This window comes from Physeter macrocephalus, chromosome 8 (genome assembly GCF_002837175.3).
Source record: "Physeter macrocephalus isolate SW-GA chromosome 8, ASM283717v5, whole genome shotgun sequence".
Lineage (NCBI taxonomy): Eukaryota > Metazoa > Chordata > Mammalia > Artiodactyla > Physeteridae > Physeter > Physeter macrocephalus.
The window spans coordinates 4,461,270-4,483,385 of NC_041221.1; the positions used below are offsets into that span (position 1 = coordinate 4,461,270).

Here is a 22,116-nt window from a genome sequence, read left to right on the forward strand (position 1 = left end):
ATAAGGAAGATATGTATGCATATGGCTGATTCACTTTGTTGTGCAACAGAAACTAACACAGCATTGTAAAGCAATTATACTCCAATAAAGACATATTAAACAAATAAAAAATATAAAAAGTGTCTGCAAAGTCTTTGACACTTGTCCCGTTGAGAGGTGGATCTATGTCCCTACCTTTGAATTTAGGTCAACAATAAAGGCTGGTTCACCGATAAAGTAGAGAAAGTGATGCTATGTAACTGTGCCATACAACTTCTCAGACTAGATCATAAAAGACAATGCAGCTTGCAGGTGGTTCTCTGGAACACTAACACTAGAGCCCTGAGTTGCTCGTAAAAAATTCAAGGCCACAGTGCTGTGAGGAGACCACGTAGAGGTGTTCTGGCCCACGGTTCCAGGTGGCGGCCCAGCCAACAGCTAGCCCCCAACTGCCAGATGTGACTGCTGCTCCGGTTATTAGCATTACCCCCACACTTTAAGCCTTCCCTGACGAGGCCCCAGATATACGGAGCGGACACATGTCATCCTGGCTATGCCTTTTCCAAATTCCTGACCCACAGGAACCGTAAGCATAATAAAATGGCTGTTTTAAACTACTAAGTTCTAGAGTTATCTGTATGCAGCAATAGATAACTGGAAGGAGAAAAATAACATGCATAAAAAACTATATAAGGGTACAGCATGCTGTGCAAATTTTCAAAACAGAGTGTGTTCAGATGTGATGATTCAGGAACACCTTAAGTTCCTGAAAGAAAAGGGGAAAAAAAACTATTTGAAAGCACTGAAGAGTGCTGAAAAGCAGGCAGAAACTGGAGGGCATTTACCCCTTGAAAGAAAACACAATGAGCAAGATCCACTTTAATACAGCTTTTCCCCCTGAAGAATCCCCTCACCTCCCACTCCCAGCCAAGTGAGTCCCTGTGGTGCAGAACAGCTAAAACTTGAGCAAAAAGTCAGTCTTTCTGGCTCGAGGTATCAGAGGATGAAGTTCAGGATGACAAGAGCAGCTGGAAATTGAAGGGGAAATCTTGGAAAGGGGTAAGTCACAAGAGGGAGCCCCAAACACTAATATAAATTCTCTTAAATACCTGACTAACCCCTGAACAGCACATGCATGAAGGAGATTCCAAGGACCTCAGCAGAAAAAAATATCTGGAAGGCTAAAAGAACTAAACAGATTTCAGCTGCTGTCCCCTGCAAGGTATTTTGGAATTTGAGTTCCACCAGGTCAGAGATTAGTAAACACCTTGGGATTTTCACACACTCCAACAAAGTATAAAACAAAATCTCCACAATTTCAGGGTGATCAGTCAGTATTTTAATTGCCTGTTAGAACAAAAAGTAACACTCTTCAGATGAAGATAACTGATCCAGAGTGTCTATAATGTATCATCCACAATGTCCAATATACAGTTGACCCCTGAACAACACAGGTTTGAACTATGCAGATGCACTTATATGTGGTTTTTTTTCACTAAATACATACTACAGTACTACACAGTCCATGGTTGGTTCAACCCACAGATGCAGAACTGCAGAAACGGAGGACCAATGTGTAGTTAAACATGAATTTCTGACTGCACAGAGGTCAGCACCCCTAACCCCTGTTTTGTTCAAGGGTCAACTGTAGAGTTAAAAAAAAAAAATTACTAGACTTTTAGAGAAGCAGAAAAAATGTGATTTATCTTCAAGGAGGAAAAAAAAGCAGTCAATAGAAAGAAACCCCCCCATAACCCAGATATTAAAAATTAGCAGACAATGACTTTAAAGTAGCCAGTATAAACACATTCAAAGACAAAGGAACATGGTCAAAATAACTGAGTTAATGGAGAATCTCAGTAGAGAAACTTTTAAATGTAAATTTTAGGACTGAAAATCATAATATTTGAACTTTTAAATTAACTAGATGGGCTCAGTAGGAGATTAGAGACAGTAGAAGAAAAGTACAGTAAGCTTGAAGAAAGATCAAAAGAAATTATCCTATCTAGAGAACAGGTTTTTTTTCTTTTTACTTAGGGGGAAAAACGAATAAAGCTTCAGGAAACTCAAGATCACTAATAACTGGTCTAACGTATGTTTAATTGGGTCCCAGAAAAATAAAAGAATCAGGAAGGAAAAATATTTAAAGAAATAATGGCTGATAATTTCCCAAATTTGGTGAAAAATAATAATTTGCAAATCCAGGAAACTCAGCAAACTCCAAGGAGGATAAACACAAGGAAAACATCATAATAAAACTGCTGAAAACCAGAGATAAAAAGAAACAAAGCAACTTTAGGGGGGAAAAAATAATCAACACATTACATACAGGGGTAGTAGAACAATATGTATGATGGCTGACTTCTCATCAAAAACAATGGAGGTCAGGGCTTCCTTGGTGTCGCAGTGGTTGAGCGTCCGCCTGCCGATGCAGGGGACAGGGGTTCGTGCCCCGGTCTGGGAAGATCCCACATGCCGCGCAGCGGCTGGGCCCGTGAGCCATGGCCGCTGAGCCTGCGTGTCCGGAGCCTGTGCTCCGCAACGGGAGAAGCCACAACAGTGAGAGGCTTGCGTAACACAAAAAAAAAAAAAAAAAAAACAATGGAGGCCAGAAGAAAATGGAAGGACATTTTTTGACGTGCTTTTAAGAAAAGCAATCATGAGAATTCCCTGGCGGTCCAGCGGTTAGGACTCCATGCTCTCACTGCCGAGGGCCCGGGTTCAATCCCTCGTCAAGGAACTAAACTCCCACAAGCCACTCAGCACGGCCCAAAATCAATCTCAAATGCTATATCCAGCAAAAATATTCTTCAAAAGTGAGGGTGATGGCAGTTCTACCCCTATCTATCTACCCAAGAGAAATGAAAACATATGTCTACACAAAAACTTGTAAACAAATGTTCACAGCAGCATTACTCATAATAACTAAGCAGTGCAGCAACCCAACATACGTCAATTAATGAATGAATAAATAAAATGTGGGATGCCATAAAATGGAATACAAATTCAGCAATAAAAAGGAAATACTGATACATGATACAACACAGATGAACCTCATAAACATTACGCTAAGTGAAAGACAACCACGTATTGTATATTCCATTTATATAAAGTGCCCAGATGAGGCAAATCTATACACAGAAAGTAAATTAGCTGTTGCCTAGTGATGGGCAGGGGAGAGCAGAGTGTAATAGGGAGTGAGTGCTTATAGGCATAAGGTTATAAAATTAGACTGTGGCGATTACTGCACATAAATATACTAAAAATCACTGAACTTAAAACAGGTGACTGTTATCATATCTTTATTGTATCTCAAAAAAGCTTTTTTTTGGGGGGTGGGTGGGTAGGAGTTTATTAATTAATTTATTTTTGCTGTGTTGGGTCTTCGTTTCTGTGCGAGGGCTTTCTCTAGTTGTGGCAAGTGGGGGCCACTCTTCATCGCGGTGCGCGGGCCTCTCACTATCGCGGCCTCTCTTGTTGCGGAGCACAGGCTCCAGACGCGCAGGCTCAGTAGTTGTGGCTCACGGGCCTAGCTGCTCCGTGGCATGTGGGCTCCTCCCAGACCAGGGCTCGAACCCGTGTCCCCTGCATTAGCAGGCAGATTCTCAACCACTGCACCACCAGGGAAGCCCAAAAAAGCTTTTTTTAAATGTGAATAAAATAAAAATATTTTCAGGTAAACAAAAACTAAGATAATTCATCACCAGATCTGCACTAAACAATGCTAAAGGAAATTCTTCAGGTTAAAGGGAAATGACACCAGATTAATCTCAGATCTATAGGAAGGAATGAAGAATACCAGAAATAATATGTGGGTAAATATAAAAGACTATTTTTTATTCCTTCTCTTTATTTAAGACAACTATTTAAAGCAAAAATTATAACATTGGGGCTTCCCTGGTGGCGCAGTGGTTGAGAGTCCGCCTGCTGATGCAGGGGACGCGGGTTCGTGCCCCGGTCCGGGAGGATCCCACACGCCACGGAGCGGCTGGGCCCGTGAGCCACAGCCGCTAAGCCTGCGCGTCCGGAGCCTGTGCTCCGCAACGGGAGAGGCCACAACAGTGAGAGGCCCGCGTACGGCAAAAAAAAAAAAAAGAAAAAGAAAAAAAGAAAATGAAGCTTAGGAAGAGGCAAAACTAATCAATAGTCCCAGAGATCAGAACAGTGGTTGCCAATAGGGGCTGAGGACTGACTACAAGGGAACTTTTTTGGGGTGATAGTAATGTTCTACATCTTGGTTGGGATAGTGATTATGCAGGTACATTTATTTATCAAAAGTTACTGAAGTGTATACTTAAGATGTGTGTATTTTACAGTATGTAAATTTTACCCACAAAAAAAATTTTTTAATTTTATCATTTAGATATGCTTTAGCTGCACTAAAGCCTTACTATGTATGCATTATGGGCACATTTTATCAAGATAGTCTGCAGACACAGAGATGAACTGTTATCAAAGATTAAATATTAACTGGTTAAAAACAAGTTTAGGGAAGGTCGCCATGAATTTAAGACAATGTCTGAAGATTAAAACAAAAGTCATGGGACTTCCCTGGTGGCACAGTGCTTACTTAAGAATCCGCCTGCCAATGCAGGGGACACGGGTTCAAGCCCTGGTCTGGGAAGATCCCACATGCCGCAGAACAACTAAGCCCGTGCACTACAACTACTAAGCCTACGTTCTAGAGCCCACGAGCCATAACTGCTGAAGCTTGAGCGCCTATAGCCGGTGCACCGAAACAAAGAGAAGCCACCGCAGTGAGAAGCCCACGCACTGCAACGAAGAGTACCCCCCGCTCGCCACAACTAGACAAAGCCCGTGAGCAGCAACGAAGACCCAACGCAGCCAAAGATAAGTAAATAAATTTATTTTTTTAAGTGACATTATAAAAAAAAGTCATGTTTCCTATTATAAAATTCATTTTGCATATATTAATCTATTTATAAATAGTTCTATAAGCAGAAAACATACAGTCGTCCCTCAGTATGTATAGGGGATTGGTTCCAGGACCCCCCTCGGATACCAAAATCTGTGGATGCTTAAGTCCCTTATATAAAGTGGCATACTATTTGCATATAACCTCCTTTAATTTACTTTAATATCATCTCCAGATTACTTATAATACTTAATACAATGTAAATACTATGTAAATAGTTATAAATACAATGTAAATGCCATGTAAATAGCTGCCAGCCCTCAGTAAATTCAAGTTTTGCTTGTTCAAACATTCTGGAATTTTTTTTTTCCTGAATATTTTTGATCCCTGGTTGGTTGAATCCGTGGATGTGTAACCCAAGGATACAGAGGGCTATTTCCACACACTAATTTCTGAAATGTCATGGTCTTCTCCCTCCTGGAGCTTAAATTGGAGGGTCAGGGGTTTGGGTGGGGCAGAGAAACATCAAAATAATACAAACAGTTACTATGAAGGAAATGCTCATGATCCTGATACAAAATAAGGGAGAGCTATTTTAGAATGGTCAGGGAATGCCTCTCTAAAGAGGCAACAGTTGCTAAAATTTTAAAACACACTGAAATTTAAAAGCTGAGTAAAGTTAATTAGATTAAGGAGAAGCAAAAGAGGCAGACCAGAGAGAGGGAAAATTACATACAAAAGCCACTAAGTCCCTTTGATACTAGCAAGGAAGAATTAGATGGCACCAAAGAGAATAAGAATATAGTAAGTTAGGGGAGGAAGTGGCTTGAAATAAATATGGAGAGAGACAGGTAAGTACCAGATCACCTTGCGGATTAATGTGGACTTCATGATGGATTTGGGGTTTCACCAAGTGCAACGGGAAACCAAGTGAAGAATGTTAGGATAAAAGGAGCAAAGGCACCAAGATGGTCACTATGGTAAACATTTAGGAGAGGGCTAGTATATTAAGAACTAACACTCTGAACTGAGACTGACTTTCATATGGGTTTTCTTATTGATATTTACCAAAAAATAAGCATATTTTATCATGACGGTCTTGATTTAATAACAGCAATCGACAATACTAACACTGATACCCTGGCTTAAAGTGGAGATAAGTATACAATATTTAACTTAAGATAATAGGCCTTTGGAGACTTAATGAAGGCAAAGACTACTTAGAGGAAATCTAAATTTTCAATAATAGAATAAATGTTTAAGTAAAATAGTTTACTTAATGCAGACATTTAAAAATCTATTTTTGAGGGACTTCCCTGGTGGTCCAGTGGTTAAGACTCCATGCTTCCAATGCAGGGGGTGCGGGTTCGATCCCTGGTCGAGGAACTAAGATCCCACATGCCACGGGGTGCAACCACAAAAAAGTTTTTTTTTTTTAAATCTATTTTGGGGGCTAAAAAATAATCTATTTTTGAAAAACATTTAATGGCATGAGTAAATGGTAATGACTAATACACCAAGTGAAAAAAACAGGTTATTAAAATTGTATCTAGGGCTTCCCTGGTGGCGTAGCGGTTAAGAATCTGCCTGCCAATGCAGGGGACACGGGTTCGACCCCTGGTCCGGGAAGATCCCACATGCTGCAGAGCAACTAAGCCCGTGAACCACAAGTACTGAGCCTGCAGTCTAGAGCCCGCGAGCCCCAACTGCTGACCCTGTGTGCCACAACTACTGAAGCCCGCGCGCCTAGAGCCCGTGCTCCACAACAAGAGAAGCCACCGCAATGAGAAGCCTGTGCACCACAACGAAGAGTAGCCCCTGCTCTCCACAACCAGAGAAAGCCCGCGCGCAGCAACGAAGACCCAGCACAGACAAAAATAAATTTTTAAAAAAATGTATCTATAGCTTTATTTCCTTTTTAGAAAAAAGAATTAATAGTATCTATATATAAACATATACATGCATAAAAATACTGGAAGGATGAACACCAATACTTTCATAATATTATTTTATATATGGGTCACAGGATGGTATGTTTGTTTTGCTTTCTATTTTCAAAGTTTGCTGCACTTTAATGCAAAGTGATTTTAAAAGTTATTGTAATTGATACAATGAATTGTTGATTCTTGCCTGTTGAGAAACCTCTTATATAATACACTATGTCTGTAACTATTTTTAATAAACTTAAACTTTTTTGAGGTCAAGGAAATTACTGGTATGTTCTCCCGCAAAACTGACCCAGGTACCAATTTTTAAAAAAACAAGATTGAACTGAACTAATGGACCCACAAGTCTTATAATACATTAGATAGCAATTATTCCTATTACTAGAGAGCCAACTCTTTATAAAAGGAAATGAGTTCTCTTTAGAGAGCATTTTAAGTGATTCAACTGTGAAAATTTCAAACACTCAGTTTAGGAAACCAAAGGATACCTGCAAAAAGCAAGAGGAGAAAACAACTACACACTTTAACATATAAACATGGTCTGAGTGATTTCCATATGCATCAAAGTCCAAATAACATACCTAATTCAAAATTTTTTCCTTTGACAAAACTCTCATGTTACCATGTTTGTTCATCCAGCTCTTCACTAGTTGTTAAATGCTACAAATGTTACGCGCTGTGTATACAAAAATGATTAAGACAATCAATGTAGAGAACAGTCTAGTTAGGGACATTGTCAGAAGAATAAATAACTGCATATAAAATGCACTATACTATACATACACAAAAGGGCTATAATAGAAATATGAAAAGAGTGTTATAGGACACTACTTCCCGGGAAGAGCTGAGGAAAGTTTGATAAAGGAAGAAGAAACTTGGCTGGGTTTTGAAGCAAGAAGAGGAGTTTGACAGATTAAAAAGAAGGAATAAAATACGCGAAATTATGTAGGGCCACAAGAGAACAGGGTAGAGTTTAAGGTATTTCAGAGTGATGTGATTAACCTGTTTGGGACAAGATCATCCAGGATTTTTCAGCCTACACAAATCTGACCTCTATTCTCTAAGCCAAGGGATTAGCAAACTTCTGGAAAGAACCAGATAGTGTACATTTTTAGTTTTGCAGGCCAAACAATCTGTCACGACCACTCAACTCTGCTGTTATAGCATAAAAGCAGCCATAAACAATATGTGACCAAATGAGCATGGCTGTATTCCAATAAGACTTAAATTTACAAAACAGGCAGCAGACCACCAGACTTGGCCCACAGCTCAGAGTCTGCAGGCCCCTGCTCTAAGCACTAGGAAACAACCAGAGGCTTGTAAGCAGGGAAGTGACAAAATCAGCTCTGCGATTTAGAAAGACAATACTGGTGGCAGCAGTATGGAGGAGGGACTGAAGGAAAATGTTAAAGACACCCTCTAGACAGGAAGACAATAAGGATGTAAACTGAGGCCATACTCATACAGGCTAAAGAAAAGGTTTTTATTTGAGAAATATTGATGTGGTATTATCAACAAGCAAGGAAGAGCTAAGAATGACTGTTTGGGTACCCAACAGCTGGAAAGACACCATTAACCAAAACAGGGAAGGGAGAAAGGGAGAGGAGAGTTTGAGCATAATGTGTTTGATATGACTGAAGGACATCCAGGTGGAAATGTATATAAGACAGATGTACAGAAACCACTGAAAGAGTGGTTTAAAGCAGAAATACAGATTACAGGCTGATAGTAATTAAGTGGTAACTGAAGTCACAGGGGCAGCTAGGGTATCTCAAGGAGAAAATATGGAAGAGGGCTGAGGACTGATTCAGGGCTCATCTCTGACTCACTCTCTTCCTTCCTTGCATTACTGTCTGCCAGGCATTACAGCAGACTTACACATACAACGGTATTTAATCAGCACAAAACTCTTCTAGATCATGAATGAAATATTTACAGAACATGTCCTACAAGCAAGGCACTGTGGGGAAAATAAAGATGAATAAAACTTGGCCCTCACCATCAGGAGATTTACAAACTGGCAGAGAAATCAATGAACACCTTTTAAAATTAAATTACAATTTGTATCACTAAAAAATCTGGGGGAATTCCCTGGCGGGCCACTGGTTAGGACTCCCAAGCTTCCACTGCAGGGGGCACGGGTTCGATCCCTGATCAGGGAACTAAGATCCTGCATGCCACATGCTGCAGCCAATAAATAAATAAATAAGTTACCAAAAAAATTAGGAAATTAAATTTAAATATCGTGCAAGATATTAGGTCTACATAGCCAGAGCAAAACAGCTGACTCAAATTAAACAAAAATAAAATCTACATCTTCCCTACTACCACTACTACTACTACTATTACTATTACTACTGGCTCTTAGTTATAGGGTGCTTACAGGTTACAGGCAACTCTTCTCCATCCTCAGAAAAACTCTTTTCATAGACTATTCCATTGAATCCTCACAAATACTCTAAGGCAGTTACTATTATTATCTCGTATTACTAAAAAGGTTTACAGAGTAACTGGCCCAAGGTCACACAGCTAGCAAGAAGGAAAGCCAGGATTCCACTGAAGTTCACATCTGATTCCAAACCTGTGCTCATGACCAATACACTGTACTGCTGCCAGACAGTTTCACAGCATTTCTCTCATTTCCATTTCATGAGGAGAAAGTTACTATTCTACTGCCTGTGGTGAAGAAAGCAAGAAGAACGAGATGGAAGAGAAAGAGCCCCAATTTAGAGGAATACTGTGATCACCTGGAAATAGAAGAAAGCAGTCCAATGAGGTCTACAATGACAGTGGTGATTACCGTTGATACACATCTTGACAAAGCAGTCTGGAGAATACAGTTTTTCTTCTTAGCTTGCTATAAGCCTGGTGTCTAGGTAGTCATAGTGTGAATATTTTATAGGCCTTAAAATCCAACAGTATGATTATTCAGAGAGCCAAGCATTTTTGGAAAGACATTTTACATACTTAATCTCAGGATGCTTATTTGCCTTCTGACTTGTAAATCATCTATAACAAGAATAAAATTTAGTAAGTACCACCAATTTTCATAAAAGATTTAAATCTAAAAACCAAAGTAAAAGACAGGGAGCACAGGGGTTTTCTTTAATATTTATTTATTTATTTAGGCTGCATTGGGTCTTCGTTGCTGCGCACGGGCTTTCTCTAGTTGTGGCGAGCGGGGGCTATTCTTCCTTGCGGGCGCAGGTTTCTCATTGCGGTGGCTTCTCTTGTTGCGAGCATGGGCTCTAGGCGTGTGGGCTTCAGTAGCTGTGGCACAAGGGCTCAGTAGTTGTGGCTCACGGGCTCTAGAGCACAGGCTCAGTAGTTGTGGTGCAGTTTGTTGAAATAATCCAAGTGAAGGATGATATGGGGACCTCCCTGGCCGTCTAGTGGTTAAGACTCCAAGCTTCCACTTCAGGGGGCACAGGTTCAACCCGAACTAAGATCCCACATCCCTCATGCCTCATGGCACGGCCACCAAAAATATAAATAAATAAAATAAAATTTAAAAAGATATGACTTCCATGACCTCCTGACTCCACGGCCAGATCTAATCCCCTTAGTACTTCATTATTAATCTTGTTATTTGATTAATACATACCTTCCCCTGAAGAGAGTAAAATCCACGAAGGACATTCCATGTCCATTTTTGCTCACTGAAGTTCTCCCAGAGCCTAGCACGGTGGCCTGGCATATAGTAGGCACTCAAATACTTGTTGAATGACTGACTCTAACTATTTTGTCTTTCAAATTTTGAAATGCAATACCTGTCTCATTATCCTGTCACAAAAAAAAAAAAAAGTCTACTTCTTTATACCTAGGTTTATTTAAACTGATAATCTGTAGATGCTGGTAAAAAGAAGCATCATTTCAATGAGGGAAATAAATCTTCCCAGGACAATATATTAAAACATATTATTTCTTTTTTTTGGCTGCACCACATGGCATGTGGAACTTCCCCAACCAGGGATCGAACCCATGCCCCCTGCAGTGGAAGCGCAGAGTCTTAACCACTGGACCATCAGGGAAGTCCCTAAAACATAGTATTTCTTAAAACCATTCTCCCTGGTTCCTCAAGTCCAGATTCCGCCAGAATTTTCTAAAACTCAGACCGGATCATGCCTTTCATCAAAAACTTCCAACAGCCTGAGATAAAGTCCAAAAGATACAGGGTAGTTACAGTCTCCCCTATTATAGCTTTCTTATCTCCTACTATCTTGATGCACTCTTTACTCCAGCCACAAAGAAATAAAAGGGAGAAGGTAGCCAGTACTTACTGAATACCTACTGTTAGGAAAACTGCTAAATATTTTTAATATATTTATTTATCTATTTCTATACCTATTTCTATATGTCTATCTATCTCCTTGGAATGCCCCTTTCATCTCTTTGTCTACAGACAAACTCCCAATTCAACCTTCAGGACACACATCACCCAAGTTTGGAAATAATTGAACCAGATTACATCAAGGATCCCTTCCATTGCTAAGATTCTGAGAACCATGATCCTTCTAGTAATGAAGCAGTCTCCAAGAGCAATATGAACCAGAAAGTTCAAAAGATGTCATCATTAATTTCATCTGTGTCAAAACATACAATTAACAAACCAAGTGACATGTGTAAGCCTTTATTGATCCTGGTTTCCAAACAAAAATTTTTTTAAGGCAGTCTGGGCCAACTGGGGAAATCTGAATACAGGTCAGACAGAGACTATTACAGAATTATTTTCCCAGATGTGATAAAGACAGTATTGTGGTTACGTAAAGAGAATGACCTTGTTAGGAGATGCATTCTTACATACTTAGGGGTGAGGTGTCAATGTCAGCAACATATGATCAAATGGTTAAGCAAAGAAAAAAATAAAGCAAATATGGCAAAATGTTAAAATGTTGAATGTACTGTTCAATTTTTCTGTATGTTTAAAATTTTTTTATAATAAAAAGTTGAAAAAATAGAAAGCCATACTATCATGAATTGCCACCTAAAAAAGATGACTACTACACAATCCCAGAGCTGATCCAGCCATGGCAAAACTTCACTCACTCTCTGAGGCCATCTTTACCTAGGTTTCCCAGCAGAAGCCGTGCTTAGGCATCTTTGCATCCTCTGGGATTGCTCAGAAAACGCTCTACTCCCCAGTTCAGAGACACTGGCTCCAGGGTCACAGCTTTGAACCACACAGGTGAAAGGGAACCCACCTGGCAAGCAGTACTGGGATGGCAAAGGCCTAGAGTAAGAACATTTCTAAGGGGCTCAAAGGAAGTGGATGCCTTGAAGTACCAATTATCCTCCTCCAGCATTAGCCACCATGCAGGTAGCTAACAGTACACGCTTTGGAGTTGGCACTGGCCTGGGCCCTCTCCTACCTTCAGCCTCTTCCCAGCTGTGCCTACTTGGCCAGGTTCATTTATCCATTCCACTTTTAATGGAATAGTCGCTGTGTGACAGGCACTGTTCAAGCTTTAAATGTCCTTGGGCTATGGTCCTCGAGGTGTAAACTGGGGATGTGACAGCACATCCCTCAGTAAGTGAGAATTAGTAAGAAAAGCAGTGTCCAGCACATGTGATCACTCAATGCTATCAACCACTACCTACCAAGAAGATGGTTCACATACATACGACTGCTTTTGTAGAGGGCACTCTGTTCCTGGCAGTACTGCCATTACTATTCGGAAGAGAAAAACGATTACTATCTCTGGGTGACGATGGCAGATGTACATAGCACCTCATTCTGCTGCCTCTTGAAACTTCACGAAAACTGCAATCAATAAAAGGAGTTTTTAAAAAGTCATAAATTCCTAACGATAGGGAGAACAGAAGATGAAACAATAGCAATAAAATTTTGAAAGCTGGAAAGCAGATGGACATGGTAACTGACTTAGCACACCCAAGAAAGCCGAATTTCCAAGCCAGTAGCAGGGAAAACTGAGAACCAACACAGTGACAACTTGGGGGGAAGCAAGAAGAAGTCAGATCCCAGAACCTGTCCCTTTTCCCGTCATGGTACTGGCAACCGCTTCTTCCATATCCTGGCAGAAATCTGAGGTTTTTTCCCCCCTATGTCTTGTGTTCTGCACTGGGAGATACCAGGCACAACAGAAGATGCAGGTATCATACTGAAAACTGGACAGAAGGGACCTCTGTTCCTCTGTTCTGGTGCAGAAGACTAGCAGCCAGATCCTTTCCTTCCAGATAAGAATCTGGAAAGCTATGCAGAGAAAGAAAACTTAAAATCACTATAACCTCAGAGATAAGAGAACATATTGCATTTTAAAGCAAGAATAGGATGCTATCATAAAAAACATTCAGAGACTAAAAAATAGCTTTGAAAAATAAAAACATAACCGTGGAATTTTTTTTTAATCCAAATACAAAGGTTGAGAAATAAAAGTTAACAAAATCCAGCAGTGCAAATTGCCCAGTGGTCCAGTGGTTAAGACTCCGCTCCTTTATTGCTGAGGGCGTGGGTTTGATCCCTGGTCGGGGAACTAAGATCTCACAAGCCGCGTGGTGCCCCCAAACCCCAGCCCCCCAAAATCTAGCAGTAAGTAGGTGGAAAACAGGTAAGAAAATTAGAAGACCTTTAAAAGTTTCACATCTAAATAAGAGGTGTTTCAGGAGACACTATAGAGACTACAAGGGAGAAAAATAACAAAATATTCAGGAAAATCTCTCCAGAATAGAAAGTACTGTATTTCCAGATTTAAAGGGCCCATCAGATACTCAACCTAATGGATGAAAATAGACCCACGCTAAGACAGGCCATTTTAAATTTCAAACCACTGGAGTCAAAGCAGAAATTAGTCTGCAGAAATTAAAAACAAAACAAAACAAAACAAAAACAAATAGCAGAAACTAACACAACATTGTAAAGCAATTATACTCCAATAAAAGTTAATTTTTTAAAAAAACAGGTCAAATACAAAGGATCAGGAATCATAATACTTTGGAATTCTCAGCAGCAACAAGAAGCAAGATGACAATGGACCAATTACTTCAAAATTCTGGAAGAAAATTACTTCCAACTAAAATTCCATTACCGGCCAAAATATCAGTCAAGTATGAGGATAGAATCAAAACATATTCAGACAGGCAACGTCTCCAAGAAAACGTAACTCTTCCTGTCAAGAAGCTACTGGAGTTTGAGTGCCACCGGAGAGAGTAAATCAACGAAAGAGAATACAGGAAAGATCCCCACACAGGAGAGCTAAAGAGAATCCAGCTATGCCCCAGACGAGGAGGACAACCAGGCCAGACTGAAGCAGTGTAACCAGGTACTATGCCAGTTTTTTTTTTCTTATTTTTTTGTTAGTTTTTATTTATTTATGGCATGCAGGATCTTAGTTCCCCAACCAGGGATCAAACCCGTGGCCCCTGCAGTGGAAGTGCAGTCTTTTTTTTTTTTTAATACATCTTTATTGGAGTATAATTGTTTCACAATACCGTGTTAGTTTCTGTTGTACAGCAAAGTGAATCAGCCATATGCATACATACATCCCCATATCCCCTCCCTCTTGAGCCTCCCTCCCACCCTCCCATGTCACCCCTCTAGGTCATCGCAAAGCACTGAGCTGATCCCCTGTGCTATGCGGCTGCTTCCCACTAGCTATTTTACATTTGGTAGTGTATATATGTCCATGCTACTCTCCCGCCACCCCACCTCCGTGTCTTCAAGTCCATTCTCTATGTCTAAGTCTTTATTCCTGCCCTGCCACTAGGTTCATCAGTATCGTTTTTTTTTTTAGATTCCATATATATGTGTTAGCATACGGTATTTGTTTTTCTCTTTCTGACTTACTTCACTCTGTATGACAGACTCTAGGTCCATCCACCTCACTACAAATAACTCAATTTCGTTTCTTTTTATGGTTGAATAGTATTCCATTATATATATGTGCCACATCTTCTTTATCTATTCATCTGTCGATGGACATTTAGGCTGGGAAGCGCAGAGCTTTAACCACTGGACCACCAGGGAAGTCCCTATGCCAGCTTTTTTTTTTTTTTTTTGCGGTACGCGGGCCTCTCACTGTTGTGGCCTCTCCCGTTGCGGAGCACAGGCTCCAGACGCGCAGGCTCAGCGGCCATGGCTCACGGGCCTAGCCGCTCCGCGGCATGTGGGATCTTCCCGGACCGGGGCACGAACCCGTATCCCCTGCATCGGCAGGCGGACTCCTAACCACTGAGCTACCAGGGAAGCCCCTTATGCCAGCTTTTTAACCTGAGGACTGAATGCGCCATGAACCTGACCCAGATTCCTATCTGTACTCAGCTGTGCTTGGCTTGACCTTGATCATATGCTGATGCAGTTCCTGCTTTCCTTCTGAACCCTGAAGCCTGCATCAGCAAAGGACATTCACTTCCCTCACAGAAGGTTCTACTTTGACCTACACTGATAATTGCATGCAGGCCACGGTGAGCAGCCCACTCCCTCAGACTGTATTTCTGCCATCTTTCCAGTATTTGATCCACACTAGAGTCCTCTGATACCCTGACTGTAGTGAACACCGTATCCCAAGACTCCCTCATAACACTGCCCACTGATGTCCTCAGAAAGAGCCCCTGTCAGGGAAACAGTCAGGGAAGCTGAAGCCATTCTGTGCTGCTCATCTTTCCTGGAAGCTTTCACCTAAAAGTGACAATATTGTCCTTTCCTTACACAGTCAGGTTTGTGCTTACAACTACGCAACAAATTTTTAATCTCAAATTGAAAAAGCGCTAGCATTTTCTAATAAGCCTGTTTGGACCTCATCTGTGCTCTGAGGAAAATAACTTTGTTATCACAGTTTATTTAATGAAAAATCCACTGTTAATAAAGACACAGTTTATAGTCCTGTAAGGTTTCAGTTTAATTGCAGAAATTAATAAGGTGTTATGATTTTATAGTCTGGTAAAAATGATTAATCACAAGGGTATTATGATTTTGTTGCCCTCTGGAACATTAACCAATTACATCTAACTCAGCAATTTTATTGAGACATTCCTTTCCCTATGGACTACACAGATATCTATTTCTTAAATCCTCTTAAAACCAGCTCTTTGCGGGACTTCCCTGGTGGTCTAGTGGTTAAGAATCCACCTTCCAACGCAGGGGACTCGGGTTTGATCCTGGCTGGGGAACTAAGATCCCACATGCCCCAGGGTAACTAAGCCTGCGTGCAGCAACTAGTGAGAAGCCCTAAACAAAGAGTCCCGTGCACTGCAATGAAGATCCAGCGCAGCCAAAAAAAGAAAAAAAAAAAAAAACAGTTCTTTGTGGCACTCTCAATAACTATAAAATAAAACTTTGAAACATGCTATGTGTATGAGAAATTTGTTTTTAACACTATTCACTCAAAACTAAATATACTGTTTATGTGTAAATATTTATATACGTGTGCATATATGTACATGTGTATATTTATGTATTTATGTGTAAAGCTTATTTTAAATTTATTTATTTTATTTTTCGCTGTGTTGGGTCTTTATTGTTGCTCTCGGGCTTTCTCTAGTTACAGCGAGCGGGGGCTACTCTTCGTTGTGGTGCGTGGGCTTCTCACTGCGGTGGCTTCTCTTGTTGCGGAGCACAGGCTCTAGGCACGTGGGCTTCAGTAGTTGTGGCACGTGGGCTCAGTAGTCGTGGTTCGCAGGCTCTAGAATACAGGCTCAGTAGTTGTGGCTCGCAGGCTCTAGAGCGCAGGCTCAGTAATTGTGGCGCACGGGCTTAGCTGCTCCGCGGCATATGGGATCTTCCTGGACCAGGGCTCGGACCCGTGGCCCCAGCATGGCAGGCAGATTCTTAACCACTGCACCAGCATGGAAGCCCTGTAAAACTTATTTTAAAAAGCAAGGGAGGGCTTCCCTGGTGGCGCAGTGGCTGAGAATCCGCCTGCTGATGCAGGGGACACGGGTTCGTGCCCAGGTCCGGGAAGACCCCACATGCCGGGGAGCGGCTGGGCCCGTGAGCCATGGCCACTGAGCCTGCGCGTCTGGAGCCTGCGCTCCGCAACGGGAGAGGCCACAACAATGAGAGGCCCACATACCGGAAAAAAAAAAAAAAAAAGCAAGGGAAAGACTGGAATTCCCTGGCGGTCCAGTGGTTGGGACTCGGCGCTTTCAGTACCAAGGGCCCAGGTTCGAGCCCTGATCGGGGAGCTAAAGTCCCACAAGCCGTGCGGCATGACCAAAAAACAAAACAAAAGGAAAGCAAGAAAAAGATTAATTTAAAAAATCAGGGTAGAGGCCACCTCTGGAAGAAAGATATAAATGCTTCATTTCTTAATTTGGTTGAAGATACAATGTTGATCATTGCAATAGTATTATCTAAATTGTACATTTATATATATTCTGTACATGTTTTTTTGGTACCTGAGATACATTTTGCAACAAAAGAAACATTTAAAAAGAGAACAAGAACTTCTGTTACTGTTGGATATTCAAGGGGATTACCACAGGAGGGTATCACACAGCCTCTGTTCACATTTTCTCTTCCTGAAGCCCTTCTCTATTCATTCCTGCCAAGCCCATCAAATGAGTCAATATAACCTTAAAGTCAACACCATTAAGTGGTAACAAGGTTAATAAATTAACCATTATTTAACCTGGTCCTCAAAATTTTTTTGATCCAGTCTCTAAATAAAAAAAGACACACAGATTCTAAGAAATGCATTTAAATCAAGCAAATTAACTACTGCTTTTAAATTATAAAATCCTTCAAGTTACAAAAAAAGATTCCTGGTAAAAAGAGCACTACCTGAAACTTATCCAGCAATGCCCAAAAGATTTTCATGCAGTAAGTCTTTTAATGGCTAAAACCCAGAAACAACCAAACGTCCATCATTAAGGGACCAATAAAATATATTAGAGTACATCTAAACAGCTGCATACTGTACAGCACTTTAAAAATGAGGTAGGTGCACACTGATATGAGACGTGTCCTTATAGTAAGTCAGTTGCCCAACAGTATCATGGTACTATCCCCTCCTAGGGACTGGAATTCAGGATGCAAAGTAAAGAAACAAGGAATTCTAACTTTTCACTTGATACACTTCTGTGCTGTTTCAATTTTTTACTTGATATTATTCTGTAACATTACAAAAAAAGGTTACAACCTGGATATATTACCGTAATCATTTAAAAAGAGTAGATAAGGATAAACTAATAAGATAAATTCTTTACCTCGGACTCCAGAAGTGAATTCAGAAATGACCAGCCAGTTGAGGCTGCCTTAATCTTAATGGGCCCAGGAGGATGGGGGAGGGGAAGGCGTGTCTCCGGAAGAGGAACACTGCATCCTCTCTGTGCTCTCATTAACCCAGCTTTTCCTGTCGGGTCGATATTCAAGATAACTTGATGTTCATTTTAAGGACGAAGAGGCTTGCAACACTATTATCGGTAAAAAATGTCTAACGTTTGTTCTACGTCTGAAAACTATGTTTGTCTGAAGATGATGGAAAAGAAGTGTAACAATCCTGGGAGTAAGAGGCTTGGGAATTGTTAAGGAAAGGGATTTATAGCGCAGGTAAGTGAAGAGTTTGAGAGAAGAGGTGGGACACTCCGAAGAGAAACTGGAGAGGCATAACGCTGATTACACATTCACTCCCATCGGAGGCTTGAATCCTTCCCCAACACACACACACACACACACACACACACACACACACACACACACGGCGCGAGCAGCGGGGAGGGAGCGAGCACAGTCGCTCTCAGCACTGCTTGGGCTTTAAAAGGTCATATATATTCACCTTTAAAATTAAGCACCTTCCACTGATTAACTCGGAAGCCAATTTATTGGTTAAAAACCAAAATGGTCTTCCCCAGCACAACTACCTTTGCTACATGGGCAACTCTCTGCTGCTCTTTATCTAAAAGGGCACGAACACTTTATGATTAATACGCGAAAGAAGACTGACCCTCTTCCATTTCCATTTCACACCTCTGTACCTGACTCTCGTACGGAGAGACTCGGAAAAGAGCGCCGAACACTGAAAACATTCCCAGCCATGGTTCAGAGCAAACGGGAAGGGCGACGAAGCACCTGAGCGGCCCCCTGACGCCCCGTGCGGGCCGCACATCGTCTCCCCACCGCCCGTCGCCCCGGGAAGCTGACAGGCTCGAGACGGAAACCTTTCCAGACCTTCCAGGGAAGCAATCCGACGGCGAGACAACGCGGCGGTGCGGCCCGCCCCGGCCGAGCGCCAGCCACGCTCGCCCGAAGGGACGCGGGCTGGTGCGGAGGGGGCGGCGGCGGCCCCCGCCCCGCAGAACGCTCGGACGCCACGCGGACCCGCTCCGCCCTGCGGCGCCTCTCACCGGAGAGGCCGGGCCGGGCGTCGCCGCACCTTGCAGGCCGGGCCGGACGAGCCGGGGGTGCCTTACTACGCGCAGGAGGCAAGCGCCAGCCCCTCGCACGCCCCAAACCGGCCTCCCGCACTCACCCGGCTTCCCCGACGCCCAAGCCGACACCAGGCGCGCGCGCAGAGGAGGAAGCGGCTAAGGAGCCGGACTCCTCGGTTCCACCTCAGACCCCGGGAGCCGGTAGCACTCCGCGGGCGAAAGGCAAGGGCGCCGGCGGGGCGGGGCGCGGCGCCGTGCGCACCGCAGCAGCCAATCCGCGCGCAGCAAGTGGCCGGCCGGGGCGGGGCGGGGCTCTAGGGGCGGGGCGAGGACGCCACGGGGCGGAGCGAGGGCTCCGGGGTTCTGCTGGCCCTCCGGGAGCTGCCGGCCAGGCTTGGCGTCTTAAAATTCGCGGATGCGTAGACCTGGCCACTCCTGTTGCCTTCTGGGTGGCAGCACAGCTGCGTTTCAGCTCAGGGACTTCAAGTGCAGCATCCGTGAGATCACGTGCAGGGGGAGCCCAAGACCCAGGGGCAGGGGCTCTCTTTGCCTATAGGCCCAGCGGCGTTGACCACCAGCTGCCCAGTGTAGGGCATGTGCTCCAAGAGGGTTCTCAGGAACTGAAGGTCTGTAAAGATGTCCTTTTCTAATCCTCGCCACTCAGAAATGGAGGCCTAGAAAGGTGTAGTTACTTGTCCAAGGCTACCAACTAGTACTGTAACCCGAGGTTACCAACACAACTAACTAGTATTCTGATTCTGTCCTGAAGCTTTTCCCGGCCATCCACCAGATTTTTGTTTTTCTTATTGTCAGGTCTCTTCCTACTGTCTCCTTTAAAGACGCTACATCTTGGATTTTCAATGTAACTTCAACAGCCTTTGCAAGACCCGTCTGTCTAAATTTCCTACGGAATATAAAATGTTATTTAGTTGTTTGGGGGAAAGACATTGTGTAAGTCCAGTTATTATCAATAGAAATCTAAAAAAGCTTTTACCTGAAGTATAATAAAATAAAAGGTTTTGTGTCTCAAGTTATCACAAAAGGCCATCCTCTTCTACTCCTGTTACTCCTATAGCTCTTATACGTGTAAGAGGAACAATCCCTAGTTTTTGATATTTTTTCCACTATCTCTCATTTCTCATTTTCATGGATACTATTTTTCTATCTTTTATATTTTATATACACTTGCAGTTACATTACCCATCATCCTGATAACGTACTAGAATCTGGGTGCTCAATAAATATTTGTTGAATAAATTACTTTTAAAATATGTGCAACCTTAAAACTAGTAAACTTGCTGACCTATGAAAGTTGACTTTTTAAAATAAGTTTTTAGAGACTTCCCTGACTGTCCAGAGGTTGGAACTCTGCGCTTCCACTGCGAGGGATGCAGATTCGATCCCTGGTCGGGGAACTAGGGTCCCGCAGGCCACACAGTGTGGCCAAAAAGTAAGTAAGTAAGTAAATAAATAAAAGGTTTAAAAATCTTGCTTCTATTTTTTGTTTGTTTGTTTGTTTGTTTGTGCGTTACACGGGCCTCTCACTGCTGTGGCCTCTCCCGTTGCAAAGCACAGGCTCCGGACGCGCAGGCCCAGCGGCCGTGGCTCACGGGCCCAGCCGCTCCGCGGCACGCAGGATCCTCCCAGACCGGGGCACAAATCTGTATCCCCTGCATCGGCAGGCAGACTCTCAACCACTGCGCCACCAGGGAAGCCCTTGCTTCTTTTTTGCTTACTGTATTGGGGTTAGGTTTGGCTGCATGAAGCAGGGGAAAACAACCAGAAAATAAGAGTGGCTTAAACAAAAATTGGTATTTCCCTCTCAAGTTTTAGAAGTCCAAAGTTAGTCTAGAGCTGGCCTGGCACTTCATGGAGACAGATGCAGCATCCTTGTTCCAGCCAAGAAAGTCACACATGTATTTATTTATGCTTTCAAATATACTTGCATTTGGAAGATATCAGCCTCTGTTCCCAATGTCACCACCTCATGGTCTAAGAGAGCTGCTGGAGCTCTAGCCATTATATTTGCATTCCAACCAGAAGATGAGAGGACAAAGGGAACATGCCCTCTCTTTAAGAACCTTTCCCCTGACTTCCCTGGTGGTCCAGTGGTTAAGAATCCACCTGCAATGCAGGGGACGCAGGTTTGATCCCTGGTCGGGAAACTAAGATCCCACATGCCCCAGGGCAACTAAGCTCACACATGCCACAGCTACAGAGCCCGCACGCCTCAAGGAAAGGTCCCGCATGCTACAACTAAGACCTGACACAGCCATAAATAAATAAATAAAGTGGTTGTACTATTTTTAAAAAAAGAACCTTTCCCAAAGTTCGCAAATACCATTTCTGCTTTCATTCTGCTGGCAAAAACTTAGTCACTTGGCTACACTAAACTGGAAGGGAGGCTAGAAAATGCAGTTTCAGTACTGAGGAAGAAAGGAAGAATAGATACTGGGGGACAAGTAGAAGTTTCTACCATAGTCTCAAATCTCATCACTGTTTAAAACATTAAGTATTTTAAGATTCTCCTAGATTTTTTACCTTTATTACAGAAGAGTATCTGAGAATAAATGCTTACCCCCGTTTATGAAGAAGGATGTTACTGTTGACCTGCCATTAGGATGCACACGCTTTGAGTTGCCTTCCCAGACGTGAGAGGGGACTTGCATGAATGCAGCTTGTTTCTCCATCATTCTGTAAGCCTCTACTTCACAGAGAATCAAACACGTATGTAGCTATGCTTTCAAAAATACGGGTATTTGAAAGATATTGGGATTAAGTTGCTGATGTCAACATTTCGGTGTCAGCATTTCAAATGTACTGATTTGAGTCTTTAGTAAAGTTGCAGATCAGCTTTAAAAAAACTCCACATACGCCCTGATTCAGTTGGTATTCGATTATCTCTCTACCTAAGCATGTTTTCTTAAATTCCTATTACCTCCTAGATTCTGGAGTCTTTGTGACTTCAGGACCATTTTCAGGTTTGGGCCAGGA

General features: G+C 42.4%; 1 protein-coding gene across 3 annotated transcripts in view; it reads right to left on the reverse strand.

The window, feature by feature from the left end:
* TMEM50B (transmembrane protein 50B) overlaps window positions 1-19,351 on the reverse strand; it is a 35,316-nt gene extending 15,965 nt beyond the window's left edge. The window contains exons 1-2 of one of the 3 annotated variants that reach the window (XM_028492620.1): window positions 19,224-19,351; window positions 12,420-12,562 (exon numbers count right to left, since the gene is read on the reverse strand). The gene's annotated coding sequence lies outside the window, so the exon portion shown is untranslated. Of the gene's footprint in view, window positions 1-12,399; window positions 12,563-19,223 lie in introns of all 3 variants that reach the window. The other 2 variants (XM_007113190.2, XM_007113189.2) reach the window with 2 other exon arrangements.
* Between the last annotated feature and the right edge of the window lie 2,765 nt (window positions 19,352-22,116).